Here is a 6,980-nt window from a genome sequence, read left to right on the forward strand (position 1 = left end):
AATCTACCTTTTAAAGCTCTTCCCCTTGAAATCACTTTGCAGAGCCAGGCCAATATTGCTCATAAAAGAAAGGAAGTACGATGTTACAGTCTTGAGGGAAGGGTAAGCCAGGAAGGTGACAGAGGGACTGAGCTGCACCGCACTCAGCACAGAGTCTTAAGAGAACCAGATATTTCAGGAACGTGTTGGGAAGAGGTGAGACAAGCAGCTGTTTAGCTGTTAAGCAATGTGAAATTGGAAATAAATCTTCCAGATACCTCAGCTAGGCTTGTATTCCCTTATCTTCTGCAAGCAGATAAATGCAACTAGGCCACACAAGTCACTCCTTACAACATGCAGGTTGACTCTTCTAGGAATTCAGTAGATAGGAGAGAATTCCCTCTACAAAAATCATGTTGTCTCTGCAAAGTAATTAATATTTATCCAGCTGTCTATTGGTTCTGGAGATTGAGCAGAATTCCTGGCCCAGCCTGTCAGGCTCCCTGTCTTCCCAGCAGCCCTTTTTACAACTTGGCATCAAGTCTGCAATCCTGCAGACACTGCTGGTAACTTCCATCTGTTCCTAATTGTTTCTTACTGCTCACGCTATCAGTTTTAGCAGTTTCCACTGGATATCTACTGGTGAATCTCCCACAAGGGTTTCCCCTTTCCTTCACTGTGAAAATTGACTCAGATAGTTTGTGCAGTTCTCTGGTTATCAGTGATACTACCGGGCTGGAAGGTGTCCCATTCCTAAGGTTTGAAGAAAGATTTATTAGTAGCTTTGATTCCTTTTTGAAGGAGCCAATCTGTTTCCTTACACTTTATCAGCAGGAATCTACACTTCTTCCTACTACTTTTTCCCTTGAAGTATTTTTACATCTTTTCTAAAGATGTCTTCTTGTTTCTAGTACCCTTCCTTAGCCTGCTGTTGAAGAATCAACCCTACAAAGAGAGGCTAAGGAAGATGGGGCTGTTTAGTCTGGGGAAAAGGAGGCTGAGGGGAGACCTTATTGCTCTCTTCCAGTACCTGAAAGGTTCTCACAGTAAGAGTGGGGCAGGTCTCTTCTCACTGGTGACAAGTGACAGGATGAGGGGAAATGGCCTCAAGTTGCACCAGGGCAATTTTAGGTTGGATATTAGGAAGAACTTCTTTACAGAAAGGGTAGTTAGGTACTGGAATAGGCTCCCCAGGGAGTTGGTTGAATCGCCATCCCTGGTTGTGAGCTGTTTGGATGTGGTGCTCAGGGATATGATTTAGCAGAGGGTTGTTAGAGTTAGGGATCTGGTTAGGCTGTGGTTGGACTTGATGATCTTCAATGTCTTTTCCAACCTGGGTAATTCTATGATTCTCAAACCTTCCTTAATAGTCCAAACACGTACTAAGCTTTTTTCTTAAGTGCATTTTAAAATAGCTTCCTTAATTCTCGTTAATTCTCACTGTAGCTGCACTTTTTAGTTACTTTTTAACAAACTGTGCCATTCTCATATAATACAAAAATGTAATACGCCTAATACAACACATATAGATCCTCTTTTCAAACCTCAGGATAAATTTTGTGGCGTATTTTTTTGCTGGTGGTGATCCTGTAATGATGTGGCATCAAAGTAAGGTAAGGTCACTGCCACAGAATGGCTCCAAATATGAGATTTCAAGCCAGATCCTCATTGCTACGCAAGAAGTCAAAACTGTCTATCTGCACATGGGCTTTCTAACTCACTGTTGCATGAAAGAGACAGTGAAAATGTCTAAAAAGTCGTTCTCTTTGTATTGTCTAGACATAACATTGTACCATCTTTGTACAAGCAATGAAGTCTCCTGTTCCTGTAGTACCTTTTGTCCTTGCTGAACAACTTGATCTTCCTTAGCATTTTGTTATTAGTAAAACTGATCCAATATCTGGTCAGAACATGTCAGCAATTATTTGTGCTCTTCCACAGTCTGTCTCTTGGAGCTGGATGTAGGTCTCTGCACATACTGTTTGATTTCTAATAATAAATTTGTTAATTGGATTGATTGAAAGAGCTGCTTTTCCAAAACCAAACTGTTTTCAAGGGGAGAAGAACTTCCTGTTGCTCCATCAAAGATAATTCCCTGCCTCTCTAAGTCCTATGGGGGCAGTGATGTAGTTACAGATACTTCTCTGCTGGCACAGCATACCAGGAAGAGCTCACGGTATTCAGGCAACTAACTTAGCTTTAGGACTTCAGGATTTTCTTAATAGGACTCAAGATGGGTGACATATATGTGAAAGTTTTAATAAGAAGTATATATCTCTGACAAAACCAACCATAACACAATCCCAAAGAGAGGCCAAGCTGGAAGGGTGGTCTATGGTATTCTGTTTTATTGCTTTTCTTTAGTACTGGGAGATGCAGTAAAGCTGCCTTACGCTATATTTGTTTGTAGATCACTGAAGTGTCATTGGTTATCACCAAAACATCTAGGAATAGTAAGTTTCTGCTGTATTCTCTCTGCCATTCAATTTACATAAGTGTTATGATTTTGTATTTAATAAGGACAAGGTTTAATGAAGTAATGTGTTATCTGCCACCTGGCGACTCTAAATAAAAACACAGCAAAACCATATTGAAGTTCTTAACCTTTTATAGTACCATTATAAAAAATAAATGCTGAAAAAGACTCACAAGAAAATAACTCGGATGTGTCTTCTCAGTGACAACACAGAAGTCAAGTAAGAAAAGAATTCTCTATTTTCAGTAGAAAGTTAAATCATGCTCAGGGGTCAGAAGAGCACAGTCTCTAACCTGTACACTCAGAAGATATGCCAATACATTCAGGAGCATTATTTCTTTGCCCTGTGACACGCTCTTTGATTTTATCTATTTTATAATATTTGGTTTCTAGTAATTGTTTACAGACTGTTTAATGTGAATACAGTAATTAATGAGCCTCTCTATTTATTTGCCTAATGTGCTGCCAGATGGATCCGATATTCCATTTTACTTGTTTGGCAACCACGCACATGCTTTGACTGCCTCTGTTTTAATCCTGCCTTTGAGCCTCTTAACATAGATAATCCATCCAGAATCCTCTTCCTCACTGATCATTTTCTCTTCCGCTTCTTTTGTGTTTAACTTTGCATTTTCATTCTTAATGAACCAAGCGTATAGAACTATGTTTCATAGCTTTAAATGTCATTTTAGTGAAAAGAAGCATGAATGCATGCTAATAATCAAACAATACTGAATGCCATGTAGTAATTGGCTGCATTCTCATTTTCCTATGCAATGCAGCGGTAATTGTATAAAGTCCCTGACAAGACAGGTATGTTTCCCAATGGTTTTTAATAAGACAGACAAATATAGTACAACCTACCTTACTTCCAGTCAAAGAGGAATGCAATGTTATTTGTTACATGTTTTTCTTTGATTTCTTTAGTTAGAGGCCCAAAGCCTACAAAGATGACATCAGAAGTTATCCAGCAACTTATAACAGCGATGAGAGGATTATGAGTTACAGTAACAGTAACATCTTTCCTTTAAATCATTGACATATGTAAGCAAGGTCCTTGCACGTGGTGTGGCTACCTTGTGTAGTGACATCATCTTCAAACTAAAAGAAAAATCAAGATAGAAGTCAGAGGCATTACGTATACATCCACAAAGCCATACCTCTGGGTGTTACAGTGGGGAAAGTTAAATGTTAAATGCTTCTTCAGTAATCCTCGCACACTTCAGAGCTCTGTCAATTTTCAGTAGCTGTTCGGAACGTCTGTTTCATCCTGCAAAGTACAGCACCAAAGTCAGAGGCACGCAAGTATGAGGTCTAATTGAGCTGCACACCCGGATCTCAGGTTTGAAAGGAAATGTAGCAGATCACTCACATCACTGATCTCATAATCTTCGTTTGATTTTGCAACCTAGAAATAGAGAGAATTTTTAACTTTGGTGAAATACAAGTCAGTATAACATTCCCACTGAATTAATTGGACCATCATGGCTTTTCATATATTCCTATAATTTAAAAAATGAAAGCTTTTATTGTCTCAAAAAACATCCACAGATTCTTGCAAATATCATACGTGGTGGACTTCCTTGTAACTTGTTGGTTAAATGAGAATGTTTTCAATGAAATATCACTTTGTTTAAAAAGATGTAGCTTGTTGTCCTCTGTTCTCGTCCCATTAGGAACAAACATTTTCATATGCATATACTGAAAAATGCTAAGATTACAGGATACCAGAAGAACGTTCTTGAATCAGGAGAACCATTTCTAAATCGCAGCAGAAATTTTGATCCACTGTAGCAATATTTCAAGAGTTAGCACTACTTAATTAAAACAAAACTGAAGGACATGCAGAATCTTCCACCTCTGCTATGAGAAGGCACTCTTAGATCTGACTTCAAAATAACCTGCTCCATTCTGAATTGCAGCCATAATAGGCTTTTCAGTAATCAGGCTTGCAGTACCACTAGTGAGGAACAAGACTAAGTCAGGGGCTTACAATATATTGTAGCCTTTTTTGGCCTTTAGGCCTCCGGAATTAGGCAGACTTTGAAATCATGCATCATTTTTCTTTAAAGAGGAAAGGTGGACAGACATTTCTTTAACATAAATCTGTTGATACACAAGGAATGATTATAATTTTTAAATTGTATGCATTTATTTAAATCTATCTAGGCTAAGACTATTTGCTTTGACCAGGGGTTTATCTTTCTCTCTGGATACTGTTTCCTACAAAGTCTATTTTTCACTTGTGTTTAAGATCATGCTACACAAGTGTTTTTTTGTGTGGTGATTATCATGTTTGTTTTCCTAAGCACTTGTGATGGCTTTGCTATTTTGCATTCTTACACGCACATACAGATGCGCGCAACCAATGTAACTGTTGCACTTGTTACAGGAATCCCAGTAAATTCCTGTACCATCTGGCCAAGCCATCGTTGGTATTTGCATGTGGGCTAGTGCTCGGGTGCTATTTTTTCAGCTATCACTCAGCAAAATCATTTAAGTGGGTCTTCAATGAGCCTGAACAGAAGACAGCTACCATACCCAAGAGCTTCAGTTGCAAAGTGCAATTATCCAATCTCCTCTACTGCAACATATAGAAGCAAAGCGAGCTAAAGCACTCCCTTAATTAAGCAATGTCAAATTCAATGGCCATTTTCTTCCTAAGTAGCAGCTGTCTCAGTTGCCAGCTGTGCTTGCTTTTTTGTGTCCACTACCTGACCCATGAGACATCACTGACCTCTCCTGCCCTTGTCTGCTACCCTCACTCACTCAATCCCTTCTGGAGGAGCTCTGTGGATGGCAGGAATGCAGCACTGTCATAAACTGAGGATCATGAGAAGTCTGTAAAGTTTCTGACTCATATTCCCCTCTTGTGTGTGTTTGTCTGTGACACAGGGGGACAACAGCTAGAAAGAGACAAGAAAAGCCTGGCAGAGAAAAAAAGAGCACTACTCAAGTAAAGTCACAGCAAAGATCAATGAACTTCCCTGCTGAGAAAGAGCGTACCAACACATAATGGGAATTGGCAGCAGATGTTCCTCCAAGAGGCACCGATCAGTTCACTTATCAAATAAGAGAAGTCAAAGTCAAATAGGGAAAACAAAAGCATTGAAATACCAACTAATTTTTGTATGGGGATAATAACATAGGGCTGTTTAAAAGGTAAATGACATCACAATGAAAAAATCTTGGGTCAAATCTTTCAGAGTTTGCTGCTCCAGGTTGATGTGCAAATACAGAGTCCTTTCCAAACACAAAAGAGGACAAATAAGCAACTTCATCAGTTCCTCAACTGGGGAGTTTACTGCTTTTCTAGTTACATGCATTTAAAAACCACTTTGTTAATGCACACATCATTGGCTCCTCAAAGTAAGCAGTCAAACAGAACGCTTTTATTTGGCACTTCAGAAAAGCAGTAAATAAGCAAAATTAAGGATCAGAAGGAGCCTTATCTACTTGTTACAAAAGATCTCTTGTTCCCCCCAGCTTACAACTGTCAGCTGCTACAAAATTAGCCCAAACCTACAGCAACATTGTACCATCAAGATTACTGACAATTCATGCCCAGGTTACACTCAGCCATGAAATTAAATGCGATTTAAATACTCAAAAAATTTCGTAAAGTATCCAAAATTAATCAAGATGATTAAACTGAGATCTCATCAAGAAGCAGATGACATCCAGTGAGCAGAGTATACTGGATTACAACAACCACTTGTTGCACTCCAGGTTTTTTATACCACACCGGTGGCACACAGTACTTGTAAACCTTGTATAACCAGTTAAGTGATGCCTACAGCTCCTTAGGGTTCTTCACATTGCACAAAGTGGCAGCTAAGGTGTACAAAGAAACAAAGAAGGCGATGAGAAAAGCAGCAGCCTCCTGTGACAGTGGTACTGACTGCACACTGCTTTTCTAATGTTAGTTACTGCCTTATTGAATGTGACAGCTTTTCCTTCCAAATGAGCTGCAAATAGGATTATTGTAAGCTACAAAGTCCTACCAACAATTATCAAGTGCCGTAATTCTTTGTGTAAGAAGGCATGACCTAAGAATCAAATTTATAATACAGCTGCATTGATTAAAACCACACAAGTAGTGCAGTTAGAAACATGCATTTACTCCAGCACTAGTTTCAAATCTGATGAGACAAAACACCCAGTGCAGCGTACACCTCCGGGTCCCTCATCCTAAACGCTCCTTACAGGTCGCTCCATCAGCAGCCGCAGGGCTGCAGCCGTCAGGTGAACAGCCGAGAGCGCGGCTCCACACTCACCCCGCCACCAACGTGCCAGGCCGCTCCGCAGAACGACGCTGGTCCCACACGATCGCCGCTCGAGGCAAAGCCCCCATGCACAGCTCTCTCCCAGTTGTCTCAGAGCTCGTTTCAGGAGCCCCCGGGCAGCCCCGCTACCGCCCCGTCTCTAACCGCCGCCCGCCGCCGCCGTTACCTTCCTCCCCTCGCAGGTCCCGCCGCCGGCAGCCGCCGCTCTGAGTTTGCGCGGCGGTCGATAGCGAAGGGCA

General features: G+C 40.6%; 1 long non-coding RNA gene across 1 annotated transcript; it reads right to left on the minus strand.

Annotated features, from left to right (window-relative positions):
- Positions 1-2,569: 2,569 nt before the first annotated feature.
- Positions 2,570-6,841, minus strand: LOC107313660. The gene is made up of 2 exons (XR_001555120.2): positions 6,733-6,841; positions 2,570-3,863 (listed from the first exon to the last, which is right to left on the minus strand). It is a non-coding gene; the product is annotated as an uncharacterized LOC107313660 (long non-coding RNA).
- Between the last annotated feature and the right edge of the window lie 139 nt (positions 6,842-6,980).

The sequence above is a fragment of the Coturnix japonica genome, chromosome 4 (assembly GCF_001577835.2).
Source record: "Coturnix japonica isolate 7356 chromosome 4, Coturnix japonica 2.1, whole genome shotgun sequence".
In the NCBI taxonomy this organism is placed as follows: Eukaryota; Metazoa; Chordata; class Aves; order Galliformes; family Phasianidae; genus Coturnix; species Coturnix japonica.